At 39.0% G+C, this 17306-nt stretch overlaps 1 protein-coding gene across 2 annotated transcripts in view; it reads right to left on the bottom strand.

Moving 5' to 3' along the window:
• Window positions 1-17306, bottom strand: part of TMEM200C (transmembrane protein 200C) — a 231353-nt gene that overhangs the window by 47862 nt on the left and 166185 nt on the right. For both annotated transcript variants that reach the window (XM_086965475.1, XM_086965474.1), the window contains exon 2: window positions 8009-8073. The gene's annotated coding sequence lies outside the window, so the exon portion shown is untranslated. The remainder of the gene's footprint in view (window positions 1-8008; window positions 8074-17306) is intronic.

Raw genomic sequence — 17306 nt, 5'->3', positions numbered from 1 at the left:
AAAGTGAGTACAATGTGCCACATATAATGTACAGTTGTAGCAATTAAAAACCACAGCCAGCATACACAGAGCCTGGATTGAATTGATAGTTTTCTTCAGAGAAGCTATTAAATGGAAAATAAATCTCTTTTTAAGAGGAATTCATGCATGTAATGCATCAAAGTAGCAGATCAATCTAATGTTCCACGTGTCCGCCAGGTTCTACAAGGCAGTAGTATCTTCAGAAGCCATTTTAACCTTTAGATTCAACCACACTCCTCACTATGCCCCCTTGGTCCCACACCCATATACTGGAGTTGTGTGTTCTTGGTGTGGACATGATTGACGCTCATCTGTAGAGGTTTTGAGCAGGGTGGCAAGTGGGGTAGGGTAGCTCAACCAAAAAGCTTTGGAAGGTGGACGATGCAAGTTATTTTTTTAAAAAGGTCCCCACCACTGCCTGTGCTGTCCTCTAAAAAAAAAGCAGGTGATGGAGAAGTCTTGAGAAACAGGAACTCCAGGATAAGGAATCAAACTAGCATTCAATTATGGCTAATGTCGAATTTTACGTTCAAGCATTTCAAAGAAAGCTTTATACAACAACCCAAAGACATAAACATGTTTTGACTATTTTGTCTTTTTGTGGGTACCATGGCATAAGGAGACACTCAATGGGCATGCCACTTAATTCTGGTTCTCCAACAAGATTAAATGAAGATAAAGATAAGGGGGGTAGAGAGATAAACATGAATAAGAGGAATGGGCTTCTTAAAGGTCAAATCACTAGTTGAAGCAAAAAAGTACTAATATAACAAAGGAACAAGAGTGAAGTCTGAACCCATTCAAGGCAAAATGGTGTAATCTCTAACTCCACTACAATTAAAAGGACCACCCAAAAATAAAACGAATAATACATTTAAAAAAATGTCAGCTTCAACAATTATTCTATTGATCTATTGTAGCCCATGAGTAGCGAGGTAAGGCCTTAGTCGCATTGATGGTTTGAACACACTATTTTATATTTTTCCCTTGTTCCCCTGGGTGGACTAATTGCAATGTTTACCCTGCCAGGGTCCTCAACCGGCCTCCCTTCCCTGGTAGGAACTGCATTCCCTGAAATGAAAAGGGCTCTCCAGAAGTAGGGAGAAGGGGCAATGATGACCTGGTCAAATCGAGGGGGACAGTCTTAGTTTGTATTTTATAAGCCCAGATAACCCACATTAAGTCCTCTTGGTTTTTGCTCTCGTCAGTCAGATAGGCAATAAAAGGACCAATGCATTGGTAAAAATAAATAAAAGCAAGACACAAAACCTTAAATATTGAGCAGATCTACAAAGATTAATGAAAAGGTGGTAACTCAAACATATATTTAGTATAGATTTAAATCCACATGTTTGAGGTACAACATTCACTGTGAATTGTGTAACTTCAAAGGAAATTATTCAGTCTCTATCCAGAATTATAGTCTGAATTTGATACTCAAACAGAAGGAGTTTTATGTGAATCTTCAACTTGGTTGCAATAAAAGAGACCACCAAGGCCAAATTCTCAAAGAACCTGCTCATAGCACATAGCTTAACATTGCATTGAGCAGCCTCAACCTTTATGAAGCAACAGTAAACAAATCCTTGTCATTAATCAATCTTGAACCATGTGAAAAGGAGCATATATCTTTGGCAAAAATTGGAAAAAGGTCAATAGCTCTTTGCTGAAAATAATTATAGGCAAGTAATTCTAGAAAATAGTTCAAGTAAGTTCTCAAGTAGAAGGCCAACGTAACTATTAAATTCCATGTGAAAATATTTCTAATGGACTGGGATCTATATATCATAAAAAGATGTATTTTGTGGAAGGATCTGTTAACAGGTGGCTGAACACTCCTCCTCTGCTAGAAAAATAATTGGGGTGACCTGACCCATCATTAGGAAGGAGCATCATTGGCTTTGTCAAACAAATTACCTTATGTCTACAAGAACACCCGGCTACATATACATCACTGTTTAGATCATCTTGGGTGTTGCAACCCCAAATATGCAAATAACATCATTGGATTATTGTGTGTGTGTATGTGTCTTGTAAAGCACACTGCTGCCCTGAGGCGTTGTGGCGCTGCAGACCGCTGGGGAACCCGTCCTGGCTATCCCTGTGAGATGGTCCCTACTGGGTATCTCCAAGGTGAAACCAGGCATCCCCAGCAAATGTGGGGGGCCGTTGTAGAGATGAGGCAAGCTAATGCCCAGAGTTGCCGAGTGTGATCCCTGGTTAGAGTAGGCACCGAGGTGAGAATTATCAAGTCCGCTAACCCTGGTCCACCACCCTGCCGCGTCTGGAATTGAACCCTGGTCCCGGGCCGTTCTCTGCTTCCGGGTCTGCCGCCTCTAACCAGTGAGCCACACCACTCCATTGTAGCCTTCTTCCAGCTGAAACCAACTACTAACTTCTAGGTCATTGAAGATCCTTGCTCCAACCAGCCCAGCAGTAATGAGGGCGTACAGAAGAGGCTCCTGACTCATCTCACACTTGATGTCTTACTGCAACTTGGCACTGTAAGATGACATGGTCCACTTTCTTCCCCATGTTCATCTCCACACACATCACAGACAACACCTAAAAACCGTCATGGCATTTTCATAAAACGATCATTGATGGAAAGGGCCCCGCAGGTTTTGACTCTAGTTGTCTGATCAGAACACACCGATAAAACCTCCCCCAGTGTGGCTTGCATTATCTACTTGTAAAATCTCTAAAAACTCTTTACTTGCCCATTAAATGTGTCCAGAATTCCTACACCAGGCAGATCTTTTGAAAAGGCTGCCCTTGGGGTGCTATTCTGCTCACCTTATTACCTCACAAATAACCTCAGTGAACATTAGTATACCAAATTAGTTAACAATGTGCACTGCAAGGTCAAGTTTAAAAGAAAATCTAATGTATTGTTCCACTTTGAAAGAAACTGTACATAGTTAAGGAATATTTTATGCTCTTCTTTTATAATTCAGATTCCTGCACAGGTGCACAATAACAGGTCTGTATTGCTATGAGCACAAGGGATGCCAGATCTTTGCATTAATTATTTTCTTCAGCTGTATCTTTCTAGGATGAAATCTTCACCCCCTTCCTTCATATATACATCAGCCCACTGTTTCTCTAGACTCATCATACAGTAGAGCGTTTCTGCTTCCCATAGGTATTCTAATATTTAAATACACTGAATTCATAATACACCATTGTTATACCTTTTGGCAGAGCCCACTTCTAACCCTTAGGGAAAGATTGCTAAATCCAAGACTCCTCCACCATTCCTTAACCACACCAGTAATACAAGTGCCTCAAAGCAAACCACTACCCCATCAGCAAACAAACAAAAACCTAAAGCACAAACCACACCCAAAGGTTCAAAATCCTCAGATAACTGGTATATAAGTCATGTGCTAGGTCCATCTCAACTTATAACATTTCAAATCATTGACTTTTGTGTAAACTTACTAGGTCCACAAATACGCCCTTCAATTTAGCTTTATTACAGATCACAGATAAGACACTATTTGCATCACAAAATCATGACTAAATAAATACCCCTTTTAAATTCTAGACCCTCTGAGGCCACAAAATTATGAACTCATCACAGCTGATAGAAAAAGCAAAGTTGAAGAGTCTCTGCTCCCATAATAAAGTATGTGCCTCAAATTCAGTCATATCTTCCTCGATATACAGTACATTTTTGTGTGTCAAACTGGTCCTTAACCTCTCATCAAGTGATACCTTACAGGATTAATATTTACCATCTACTAAAGAATGACATTAAAATACTAGGCCAGTTAACAAAATATGCAACACAGTTAAATGCTGTCCTTGAACAATAACTTTATTGGCAACTTCAATCTTGATTGGGGGAACCCCAACTGTAAACATTTCACTGCAATCATCACTATAACTATACTGTGCAATCAACGCTACCTCACCTCGCTATCCACACACATTACAGATAAAACACTGCCTTTATCTTCAATAACCCAGAGCATGTCTTATGCCTAGTGGCCATAACTGTTGATGGATAGCCATACTTCTCTGTTCCTTTCTACATATGCACCCGCCACTACCACGACTGCGAAAATCTCTACTCCATGAGTAGACTCAAGCTCATTTGTAAACATCTTCCCATTTCCTTCACAGAACATATAACCCCCATTAACAAGCTCCAATGAAGAACATCAAAATAATAACAGAAGAATATGAAACAAATTTAACACAATTCAAAACCACTTTGAAAGCAACAGAGGATCAATTAGCACCTAACAACTAAAATGGAAAGATGGAAACTGTTCCAAACATGGTTGTCACAAACAACTGTCATGACAGAATTATGTGGAAATGAGTAAAGAAAGGCACCATATTTACTTACCAGACAAAGAAAACAAAGGATAGAAGATAAAATTAACATCGCAAAGGCTACATTTATATACATTCACGAATAAACAGCATCCTTATCAATATAAACATACTCCATTCTATGTTGTATAAAAAACTTCTCTGCAATCGCTTTGGAAACTCAGGTATCAGGATATTAAATAGAGAGTGCCCACACACAGGTTCAGTTTTGTAGTTACATTAAAGGCCTTGGAAGCTTGTCAGGACACTTTAATAGTTTGAGTTGTTTAAAATGAGCATGTGGAGTGTGTATATGTATGAGAGTGAATGATAGGTTTGAAATTCTCTAATTTCTTTGCAGTTTAAAGATAGACCATAAATTCTGCATTCAAATTAACTTTGAATGAAGTACAGATTGATGTACACAGTTTGCATTTTGGATGTTGGTACTGATGTATATTGCACACAATGAATGCAATTTATGTATTAATTTTGAATTATACAAATTGCAATACAAATATCTAAGGCTGCATACACGTTGTGTTTCTTTTGTTTGGCAAATGCAATAATGCTATGGTAGACAAAGTACACATGTATTGTGACTACACAAAAACGAAACAAAGGTCAAGTGGGATTTCTGTTTTTTAATTTGATTTATTCCCCCTGACCAATGAACTACATTATACATATCAATGGATTCCTTTCCAACTTGTTTTGAAACCTAGATATCACTATCAGCTTAATTAAGTGATGTAGTGAAATAATTCCACATAAAACTTTGACAACATAGATGACATTTTATTATGAACTGTTATGAACACAGTTTTCCTATAAACATTTTCTAGCAACTGAAACTCGTTCACTCCTATTTTATCTGATGGCACAGCAAAAACGTTCAATCTTCTCAAGCCCACAAAGTACTTTCAACACCTTAAGCAAGCCAAACCTATCAAGAACAATTTTTCAATCATACAAGACAATTGTTGATGAAGTCATATTTCCAAGCATGCTGAAAATTAGCTAGATTGCACATATTCTCAAAAAAGGACATTCTAAATCATACCCAACCTGCACACCACCAATCAGTTACTTCAGTGGCTTGGAAAAGTCATCGAAAAAATGGTTGCCAACCAACTTAACTTTACAATCACAAAGGAGAGATTAGTGACCAAATACTAAACTGGATTTAGAGCCAGCTTCACCATAGAAATGGCAACTCTGAAAGTACTCATGGTACATTGCTTATGCGTCTTGAAGACATGGGGATCAAGGGCCAGGCCCTTACTTTATTAGCATCTTTCCTGAGGAACAGGAAACAGACTGTGGTCCTTGAACAGTACCATGCTGCTCCTGTGGGGTTCCCCATGGCTCATTGCTTAGTTCCTTACTGTTCAATGCATACGTGTCTGATCTTGAAAAATTGATACAGCAGTTTGGTTTTAATCTGACATCCTACGCCGACGACACTCAAATCGTCGTCGGAGCATACAAAAATATGCAGGCCCCAGTACTACAATTTCAGCACTGTATGAGGGAAATTAGCCTCTGGATTGGAGGACACTGTCTAAAGTTAAACTCGGATAAAACTGAAGTGATAATCTTTGGTAATCTCCAACCCAACTGGGACAGACTGTGGTGGCCAAACGAATTAGGACAGACTCCTGAACCAGTAAAAAAGGCCAAAAATCTTGGAGTGCTGATAGATAATAAACTTAACTATGCGCAACAAACCAATGCTACAGTCTCAGCCTCCTTCTATTTACTGAAAGAAACTTAAAAAGGTCTTACCATACATTCCAGATGATCGTAGGAAAACAATTGTGACTACCTTGGTACTGCTAAAACTTGATTACTGTAACAGTGTATATATCGGTTTACAGAAGCAACACCTAAGGAAATTGCAGATGGTGCAAAATGCTACGGCAAGGCTTCTACTGAATATTCCTAGGCATCAATCTGTTACAGAAGGAATCCGTAAGTTACATTGGCTGCCTGTGGTGCAACATGTTAAATTTAAGGTACTCTGTCTTGCCTATAAAACTCTGAATGGGCCAGGACAGGTACCATTGAAACAATTTTTTTCATGGTATCGCCCAGGCAGACAATTAAGGTCTACAAATACGAACCTTATGTCAATCCCTAGAATTCGAACTGTGTGCTGGGGTGGTCGCAGCACATCTCACTGTGCTGCTTAACTATGGAATACTCTTCCTGCTGACATGAGAGATGCTAACTCTCTCCTTGTTTTTAGAAAAAAGCGAAAGACCTGGCTGGTTTCATGATAATTTCCCCCTTCTCTACGTTCATAGGTCTTACTATAGTTTAGCTCCAAGACACTGTAAGGTATTTGTGCGCTTTAAAAGTCTTTTTAACATTAACATTAACATATATACCTAATCCGTGACAAAGGCAATACATACTTTTTTGTATTTCTAGATCTTTCTGCTACCTTTGACACAAATGATCCTGGCGAATTTCACTCTAAACTGGAGCCTGACATGGGGTTTGTAGCAAGAATTTGAGGTGGATCCTATCTTTCCTCACCAGTGGACACTCTTTAGTAAAAATTGGAGATCACAACTCTCCAATGAATAAATTAAATGTGTGGTCTCACAGAGGTCAATCCTAGCCTGCTGTGCATTTAATTTATACATAGAGCCCCTAGTGCTGATTCTAGAAAACTCTGCCATTGCAGTGTATCCACATGCTCATGGCACTCAAGTATATTTGAAGACTTCATCTTTCGGAATTGCCACATACACCTGCAAAACTGGATAATAAAGAGCTTTCTCTTAATACATTCACAGAAAACTGAATTCCTGCTCATATCTATAAGAATATTTGACCCATCCTTTATGGATTAACTGAATCTAGTATGCTTCTCTCCCTTACTCACACGCTCTGCTAAATCACAGGAGTTCATAGTGGAAGTATCACTCAAATGTGTTCCTCACAGTAACGTCTTGTCAAACGCAACTAACTTCCATCTATATATTTTAAAGAAATACCTCCACCTCATCTCACTTGACTATCTCAGAATAGTCGTACATTTGTTAATCATAAAAAGACTAGACTTTGGAAATGCCAGAAGGATCAAAGTCTTTGCCACAGATATTTCATGTCTAAAACTGAGTTTTTCAAAATGTCAGCAAATGCAATGATACCACCCCTATTCTTGACAACTTACTTGGTTCCCAATAATGGCTGTACATCAGTTGAAAATCTATTTCTAGGTCCACAAACTCATTTACAACAATGTTCCATCTTATCTATAGGACCTACTCAGCATCTCTTGCCGTTCAAAGGGCTAAGAAGCAAAGTCTTGCTACCGGTAGAAGCCTCCAAGCTCAGAAGCAATAATTTTCTGGGTCCCCAGCCTTTTCATGAAACTCTTCCCCACTGAATTAATTAAACGTCCCAGTTTATCACCTTGAGGAAACACCCTAAAATATCTCTTCAAACAATACTTACAAAGTATAGTTTTATTACACCTCAAACCAAATTATGAATCTGAACTACTTCTAGTATGCTTAACATTCTTTCCTATGTTAGCTATTATTTCCCCGTCAAATAACTGATTTAACCTAGTGGACGATATGTTGGCAAGATTTTCAGATACACACATAGCTCTATTGAGGTTCATTTTACACCTTCAACTAACCTCATAGGATCCAGATGTTAAAAGACATAGAGTGGCTGGACATCTGAGTCTCCAAGAGTTTGTGGCTGTGAAAAATAAGAAAAGAATAACGTATTTCAGTGTACAAGCTTTAACTTCATTTAATTATAAATGAATACACTAAAAATAAATGTTATAAAATAGTGACTTTGAAGAAAACTCATTGCAGAAGGTAAATGAAGTTGAGATAAAGTCTGAACCAATAACAAAAAAAAACTGTCAGTTCCAATGGCTAATTAAGAAATATTACGATACATCAAAGACACATAAGCTGTGAGCAAATATATTTATCAAATATGTGAAGAAACCTTTCCCCATTTTCAACTTCATCACTTTACCCTCATCCCTTTGCTCCACACAGATCTCCAAAACGTTACTCTTTCACTGGCTGAAACTACCACAGAAGATAACCAACTATAAGTGAAAACCGGTGTTATTGAATATCAATAATATGGGCTGTAAGTGATTTCATTATCAACATTGAGGTCCTTTTTTATGAAGAGCTTACGCTGCTGTTGTGTCACTTTTTATGATGCTGCGGCGGCATGAAAAATCAGCCAAACTGCACCATATTCACAAAGAGACGCATCTAGGCAAATGTGTTACCTTGTGAACAACTGCATCACATTAAAATGCATCAGGTATAACGTCTGCAGGGTGGGCGTTCTCCCATAAAAAAGGTTTGTAGAAGTGGTGCAGGGAAATCTACGAGATTTCACTTCACCACTTCTATGAGTTCACTGCGTCAAATCGTTATGTCACAAAGAGAGCGCAATGAAAAATGTTGCATCACTGTTTTCAACCAGTGATGCAACACTTTTCATAAATGAGGCCCTCAATCCATTATTGTGTACAGGAATTTTTGGGGCTGTGGCAAAGATATTTATGCTATTGTTATCACAGCACAATATGGTGCTCTGAAGCTATTTCTTGTAAGCATGCTATAGTACTTTCAAGAATCATTTAAAACCACACGTGTACAGTGGGAAATATGCGAAAAATACTCACAACTGATCTGACAGTTATGTACATATTTTATTATTTTCTTCCCCTTCACTTTTGAACACTTTACACAATGTTCACCAAATTATAGTTCATACAATTCTAGAAAACATTTTTGTCATCAAATTCGGAGAGGATAGGGTGATTTGGAAATTAAACTTTGGAATATCTATAAATGCATATTTCTATTTTTATAGTTATTTATGTGCCCACTAGTGATCAGCAAAATTATATTAGCAGTCTGGTGTATGACGAGAGGACATACATAGTTCTGGCCTACATGCAACTTACTTGTAAGATATACTTTTTCTCATGTTAACAAATTTGAATCAACTAAATCTGTTTACATCAAAATTGGCAAATCCAAAATGTGGTCATTTTGAATTGTTTAAACGTGTAGGCTTGCAAGTGTGTTGGAGTTCAATAACACAGTATTTAAACTTGAAAATTCCACTCTTTTCAATCATGCACTAAAACACTGAGGCACAGATTTATAAAGCCTCTGCGTTGTCCTAGCCTCATGCAAAGCGTTTCAAGGACAGCGCAAAGGCTTCACTTTTACAAAGCCAAGCAAGGGGCAATTTGTGCCACCTTGCGTGGCTTTGTAAAGAAATAACATGCAATGCAGCTGCTTGCACTGCATTACTTTAAATATTTCAACTTGGGAGACATTCAATAGGTGAGGAGCATGGACGCTCCCATGCATCCACCCTTGGATTTCGGCACATTACCAGATTTACTTGGGCACATTACCAAATTTACAAAATTTAGTAAAACCAGAAATATTTCAAAATGATACGCCTTCTCTAGTGAGCCGTAATGAGGAGAAATATCTTTAGTTCTGCTTGTGATTTCCTCTTTCCATGTGTACTGCATTCTGCTACTCTTAGTAAGAGGAAAATGCCTCTATGGTTTGTTTATGTGCAAGAAGGCGTCCTTTCCTACACATTAACAATCCTGTCCATAACGCAGGCCTCCTTGTACTATGACGAAAGGGTGCCAGGGTTGATGCTAGGGCAGCACATAGTGCACCAAAGCAAGGAGAGAGATATAATTCTCCATATCTTTGTAACTATGGATAATTTCTGCTTTCTCCCTTTCATACAACGCAGTGTAGCAACTTGGCTTGCTGCCCTGCATTGCATGAAGTAGTAAATGTACCTCAACACTCAGTCCCTTGAGCCCCCACGCCCCTAATCATAGCATTATGTGAACTTTGATCACAATGAAACCGATGCATTTGCTGTTGCAGTTGCCAGGTGAACATAATTAAGACCGGATTTGCAGCTGGCGAGTAATCCTCCATATTTTGGTGCATCTCAGGTGGTGTTTTCTTCTGAGTCTATTAGCGGACTTATCCCTCTGGCGTTATAGGTGGCAGTAACTGTCAGAATACCTTTCCCGGGTGGAGAATTGGTCATTAGTGAACTTACCACTGCCTCTTCTAATTGAAAGATTTTCATTTACTGCCCAACTCTAAATCGATCCCCATACTTGTGCTCAGCAGACAACTGTCATGGAACACATTAACCATTCTATCCATCAGCAAATTGCCTGTAAAAAAATGCACAACTGCACTAGTGCAGCACTGATGTACATTCTCAAAAGAGAGAAGCCAGTTGGGGTTTATATGAATGTTTTCTTTAAATACTTTGGAGTCATATTCTATTTCTTTCAATTTTCCTACATATTAAACAGGCACGAAATATTTTGGCAACTGAATCATTTAGTTGATCTGTGTGCATTTTAGATACAGATGTTCCAAGGAACAGGTGGTGCCCTGGAATCAGTCTGCACCTACTACTCTTTAGGGTGAAGACGAAAAGTATAGACTTTCAGCTTGGACAATTCTTATTACTAGCAACATATTATATTAATAATATTGGCGCATAATCAAATATTAGCATATTGTTATTGACAATAACATTTTTTTTTACAGCTCAGAAGTAAAGGTAGTTTATAAACCTGCCAAATGTAAAGGTCTTTTTAGCCAATATTATAACCACAACCAAAAGAAGAAGTAGTCGCCTAGAAGCCAAATAAAACTGGTTGTGAGTGAATGGCACGAATCAGTTAATGATTCAATTTGTACGAAGTATTGTAAAGGATTTTGCTGGATTTTTTTTCTCGTGAAAAACACAATTAAATATAGTGAGTAGTGTACTTTGCTGGCTGCAATTCAGGTTGGTCTTGGAAGGAGTTCGAGAGTGGGGCAGGACTACACCTTAACTGCCTGGTTTTGAGTTAGGTGGTAAGAGAAAGTGCCCCAATTTCCGGCAGAAATCTCTTAGAGGATTTTCCAGTAGAATTACCTTTAATAGGGACAGACTGGCAGAGGTAATTCTGTGGTAGAAAATCATTCCAGTGAAGGATTTACTACATCACCCACAGGTTGGAGGCTTTTCATTACCAACCCACTTGAGATCTGATCCTCAACTGGAGGATGCTCCACCAGAGGAAATATTACTATGATGCCGTAGCATGATGATGGTTATTCCAAAGGTGTGGGGTAGTCTTATGAGGTGAATCATTGCATCTGTTTCTGTCTGAGGATTATATGTTACTACACTTCTCTAAATCAGGTTCTAAAATAGTTGAAAGTAAGAGAATCATTCCATAACCCTTCCGTAAGGTTCCTAACATTAAAAGATAGCACTACTGAATGTATGAGATATTTTTCAAACTGATAAATTCTTCTAACTACCCATAATAAGGGAATGGTAAGTTTATAACACACTTAAAGAAAATAGTTGACAATTAAGTCTTTTGTGTAGAAGGACACCTAATGAGTGGGAAAGGGCTTATTTGGAGCCACAAAACCTTGACTCCTACACATATTAATCAATGGCATTCACAACATCATCAATTACATAATCCATGCCATTCTTGTTTAAATCACACTTCACTGCAAATATTAAACCACTGATCACATGAGAGATAGCATAGCATAAGACATCATCAGTTACATTGCTAATACAATGTCATTAAAGATTTGCTGTCAATTATAGAACTGCTCTCATGATCATTGAAATTGTGCTGCAGTATAACTCGTCAGGTCCAGATGTAAAGTAAAACATCCACCAAAAGTTTAGAAAATGTGTGCTCCACAAAAGATGCGACTTACTATTAAGCTACCCCAAGTCTCCACTTCTAAGACATATATTTTTACTCTATTCACAGAGATCTATACTAAAATGTAACTCGTTGGAGTTTGAAATCAGGCCAAGTATTCTAGAAACTCAGGGCCATATTTATTAGTTACATTGCCCTTGTGCCACGCAACAGGGTGCAAGAGCGATACAATTCTTCAGTTAGATTTATCAAGCCACGTATGGCCAATTTACTTGGTCCTGCGTGGCTTGATAACTCTAGAGTAACGCCATGCAGCACAAATCACTACATTGCATTAATCTGCCCTAGGGAGGCGTTCCATGACAGGAACATGGGTGTTTCCAAGCATCTACCAATGGGTTTTAGAACTTTCCACGATGTACCATTACTGGTAGACATGGGAATACGTCAAAATACTGTGCCTCCCAGGTGAGGCGTAGCAAGGAGAAATATCTTTATTTGTGCTCATTTCTTAATTTTTCTGTGTGTGCTGCACACATAGAAAGAGGAACATGCCTCACAGTATTGTTTTGTGAAGGAAGATGCACCTTTGTGCACAAAAACAATCCTGTTTGCAACTTTGCACCAAGTTGCAAGGGTACTTGCGTTGGCGCTAGGAAGCCAAAAAGGGTACCAGCACAAGAAAATTACAGGAACCTGCCATCATTTATTAAAGAAAGCTCATTCCTGCTCTTTCCCTCTCATGCAGCGCATCAATGTGACTATCTGAACTGTATGATGTTTTCATAGATATGCCCATATGTCCACAAAAAATCTTCCCACATTATACACCTGCCAGGTTACCTTCACTGAAGCCTAAACTTCAGCCACAAAGAAAATGATCTCAGCAGCAAAAAACACATAAACTCTCTGGAACCTGACAGATCTCGACATGCAGCTTCATCATGAAACAAAACAGTTGGCATGTCCTCCACAAACAACAACTGCTGTGGTATTTTACACAATTAGAAAAGGTGAAAACTCTTAACGTCCTGGATGCAATCCTCAAGGGTACATGCAATACCACATTTCTTATTATATGCTCAAAGAAAAGAAAATAGTGAAAGCAAATTCAACATTTGGGTTTAATAAATAAGGATGAGTGGAGTTGTGCTCCTGGAACATGTTGACAGTTTGGAGTATTTTCAGCTTCCATTAATGGAGGGGTTGTGGTGGGGAGTGTCCATTCTGTTAGAAAGGGGAGCAACTAATTACAGTAATTCCCCATCAACCTGTACGTTTGTGAATTTCTAATGTCAAGTTGCAGGTAGGTTTCTACCTTGGAAAGACAGCTAAACTACTGTGAAGGACAGGTGTAAGAGTCTTTCTGAGGCAGCATGGGGGCCTGAACAATCTCATATTCAATGAAAACATCTTTCTCCATTGGATAAACTAGCAAAAACCTATGGGCCTGATTCACAAAGGTAAACGTAAACTTTTTTTGTACAATTACAATTGTTTGCTATTCAAAAAGTGATTTACGAGTAGTATCTTTGTGAGTGTGGAATCCTTTTCTGTAAATAGCAAAGTGTAAGTTTACCTTCGCGAATCAGGCCCACCATGTGTAAGCACAAAAATATATATATTTTTTCCCATGATGAATTTTCCCCGCAGGGGAATTTCCATACTCCATACTACTTCCGGACTCCTCTGATTCATTGTAAATTCCAGAAAATCAAATGTCATGTAAATATAGATGCAAACCTCTGGGTTGAACTTGCAGAGCAAGAGAAGCTGTTGGATTTTCAAAGCAACAGCTTTCTAAATCAGGTACCTTAATCTTAATATGGATACTACAATGATTAACAGATGAGGGGCAGGGGCGGCTCCTCCCGTGTTAGCAGAAGAACATCAACCCACTTAAATGCCCCTAAAGCCCCAGAGATAAATCCATTATCATTTTATTTTTCATCATCCCTTCCTGAAACGAGTGTCAGGATGGGGTGTGGTATGATGAGTGGCAGCAGGAAGAAGTGGTTGGCAGAGGGCTGCCTGTTTGCTAAGTGTGCATGTCTCTTTGGCTGGCTGTCTTACAACATCCAGCCACACATGCTCACTTTAAACCTCTCAACTCAGCTGTCTTAAGACAGCTGGGTGAAAGCAAGTGCAGGCCTCCAGGGCGCTATGGAGTGTCAAGAGATGCCCCTCCCTCCAACCAGGGTGCTGCTCTCATGCTGCATGTGAGCACCGCTAGGATTGGGCAAGGGAGTTTGCATCGGAAGAGGAAGTCCAGAGCTGAGGACGTGTGAGGTAGGTCAAACATTTTTTATTTTTTTTGCGTGTGTGACCCCCCATGTATTTGTCAGCCGCCACTGATGAGGGGTATATACAATAAATTCATTTATAAACTGTAGATAAGTTGATATTAAAGATTTGCTGGGAATAAATAAAAACTGAGAATATTTAGCATTAATGAGCAACCTAACTGTAACCCAACCCAACCCTATATGGTTACATCATTGATAATATAATTACATAGGAAATACTTCGGGTGCTAAATTAAAATAATCATAGAAGTATTACAATTATGAAAAATAAATGTGGTAGTAGTTCCCTCCCCCTGTAAAAAAGTTTCATCAGGCTAATAAATGTATGTTCATTGTGTAGAAAGGCCTCTGCAATTGTCTAATGATTCATGTTGTGGAAGATGATAATGACTTTTACCCACTTTGGAGTGATTTAAGGGCTGATCTAATTTGAACAGTAAATTCCATTATTTTCAGGTAATATCTTTCGAATTACGCAGACTTACAGAAGTAATGCACTTACATGTAATTTTACATCCAGCAGTAGTCCAGTAATGTGGTGTTTACTGCTTGGTGGTATTTTAATTACAGTACTTACCACCCAGTGGTAATTACCTATTATGAGCCACAATATTCCTACTGCCTACTCAAATATAGTAATGATAATGAATCATTATTACCCACACATTAATGCTCTGCAGTAAGGATAATAAAGCCATTAGCAGCCCCACACTCCTGAGCAGTGAATTCAGTTTATCATGTTTGAGAGGGCAAACAGCCTCCATCTGCCATAGCAGCAGATTCAGCTCTGGCTCTCTTTCATCAAAAGCATAGGTATCTCTGACACGCAGTGCAGGTTCCATCCCTTGCTTCATTTACAGAGAATGTGGACAAAAGGCATTTGTCCCCTTTCAGAGCAAGAAATAAAAAAAGTAAGTTGGCCTCTTGAAGTGATTAAACACCTGGACAGGGTAGGACAGTGGTAGTCAACAAATGCTCCTCGAGTGGCCTATTTCAGTAACTGTAGCCCAGAAAGGGAGTTTTCTTATAGTCTAGCCAGCTCTCACTATTCCATACAGGTTACTAAAATAATTAAAAATACTTAGTACCCTTATATAAATCACTTTGTTTTATTTGTCAGATCTATAGATGCTGATTCCAGAAAATAGCTATAACTAGGGCCACTGGAATTAAGTGGTGGGGAGAACCAAATTATGCAGCAGGGTAGGATAAATAATGCTTCAAGAAAAAAGCTAATTATGCAACATATGATGGAACATTTTGTTATATGAAGAAATAAAATGTCTTTGGTTTCACCAAGCAGTTGTTTTCATGTTCAGGGGTCCCCGATAGTCCACTGGAAGAGGAACTTGTACCTGGTTAAAGATGATGGGCGGTGGTAAGAATTTATGTTTTTATACTTAGAATGTTAATGGTCTTAGGACCCGCGGTAGGCAGAGATTGGTGATGTGGTATCTTGAAGAAAGTCTCGCTCACATAATTATTTAGCAGGAGATCCATTTGATTGAAAGTGATAATAAAGCTCTCCTTTTCAGGTGCAGATGAGTGTAGAGCTATGTGGGTTTGGACGAAGCAGGGTGTTGTAAAGGGGTGGCGATTCTGATAAGAAAGGGTAATGGGGTGGAGGTTACTTTTTTTTAAAAAAAGCAATAGCTATGGCGGGCGGGCACTGGCTGGTATGAGAGATGCTGGATTTGAGTTTGTGTGTGTAAGATTTTATGGTCCAAACTTGAATGATCCCCAGTGTATTGCAAATTTAGAATGGAATTTAGTTGAGTACATTGCCCGCTGGGGAGTGATTTTAATATGCTATTATACCCCATTATAGATAGATCAACCCAGAGAGACTGTGTTCAAGCACCCTGGACAGGAGAGGCCCTTAGGAATAGGCGCCAGGATTTAGGGTTGGTGGATATATGTCAACATTTAATGTGTCAGATGAGAGGTTATACTTTCCACAGCAAAACATATGTTTTACTCTAGTCTGGATTAACACATGGCCAATAGAGACTTAGCTGTAAACATAATAGAGGTTAATCATCTTCCGAGTCATATCTCGAATCCTTCTGATGTCATTGCAATGCTTAGGAAAAAGTCAAATTCAAGGTGGACGTTAAAACAAACTATCCTCCTTGATGTGAGGGTGGATTCCACTCTGAAAAGAGCTACTGCTGATTTTTTTCTCAATAATGCAGGCACAGCTTCTCTTGCTGTAATTTGGCATGCCTTTAAAGCTTTTATTCGAGAGGTCCTGCAAAGCCAGGTGTATTTTAATAATAAGGTGGAAAGGCTGAATTGGCAGATTGGAGCAAGATTTAGAGACTTTGGCTTTGGAGGCTACCCTTCAGAAGGAGAGTGTGGGGATGGATAAGGAAGGGGCATTAGAACAGTTGGGGGAGGCGCAGCTAAACTATAAAATCAAGTTGGATATGAAGTGCAGGGAGTGGTGGCACATTGGATGTATGAGACAGTTTGAGTACGGGGAACAAGCTGGGCCATTACCGGTATGTAAGGCGATGTTTGAGAGATCAAGGAAGACTATTAAGGAACTGGTTGTTATTCCCCAGGGAAATGTCTTAAATAAAGTGGAGGATATGCAGGGAAATCTTGTCTCCTCATTCTCTACACTATACACAGAAGAGGTCTACATGGAGCAGCATAGGCTTAGAGAGTGGTTGGGGTCATTGATCTTCCTGGGCTCACAGAGGAAGGTAAAGAGTGTATGGAAGCACAAATCACCCAGGAGGAAATCAGAGGGCACGTGTTGCATATTAAAAACAGAAAAGCACCCGATGCCCTCCCAAAAGAGCTTTATAAGCTCCTAAAAGAGAAGGTTACATTGTTTCATTCAGCATATTAGGGGAAGGTGTTGATTTCTGATTCATGAGAGGAAGCCTCGA

The sequence above is a fragment of the Lissotriton vulgaris genome, chromosome 4_1 (genome assembly GCF_964263255.1).
Source record: "Lissotriton vulgaris chromosome 4_1, aLisVul1.2, whole genome shotgun sequence".
Classification (NCBI taxonomy): domain Eukaryota; kingdom Metazoa; phylum Chordata; class Amphibia; order Caudata; family Salamandridae; genus Lissotriton; species Lissotriton vulgaris.
This window is presented reverse-complemented; position numbering and strand designations above follow the sequence as displayed.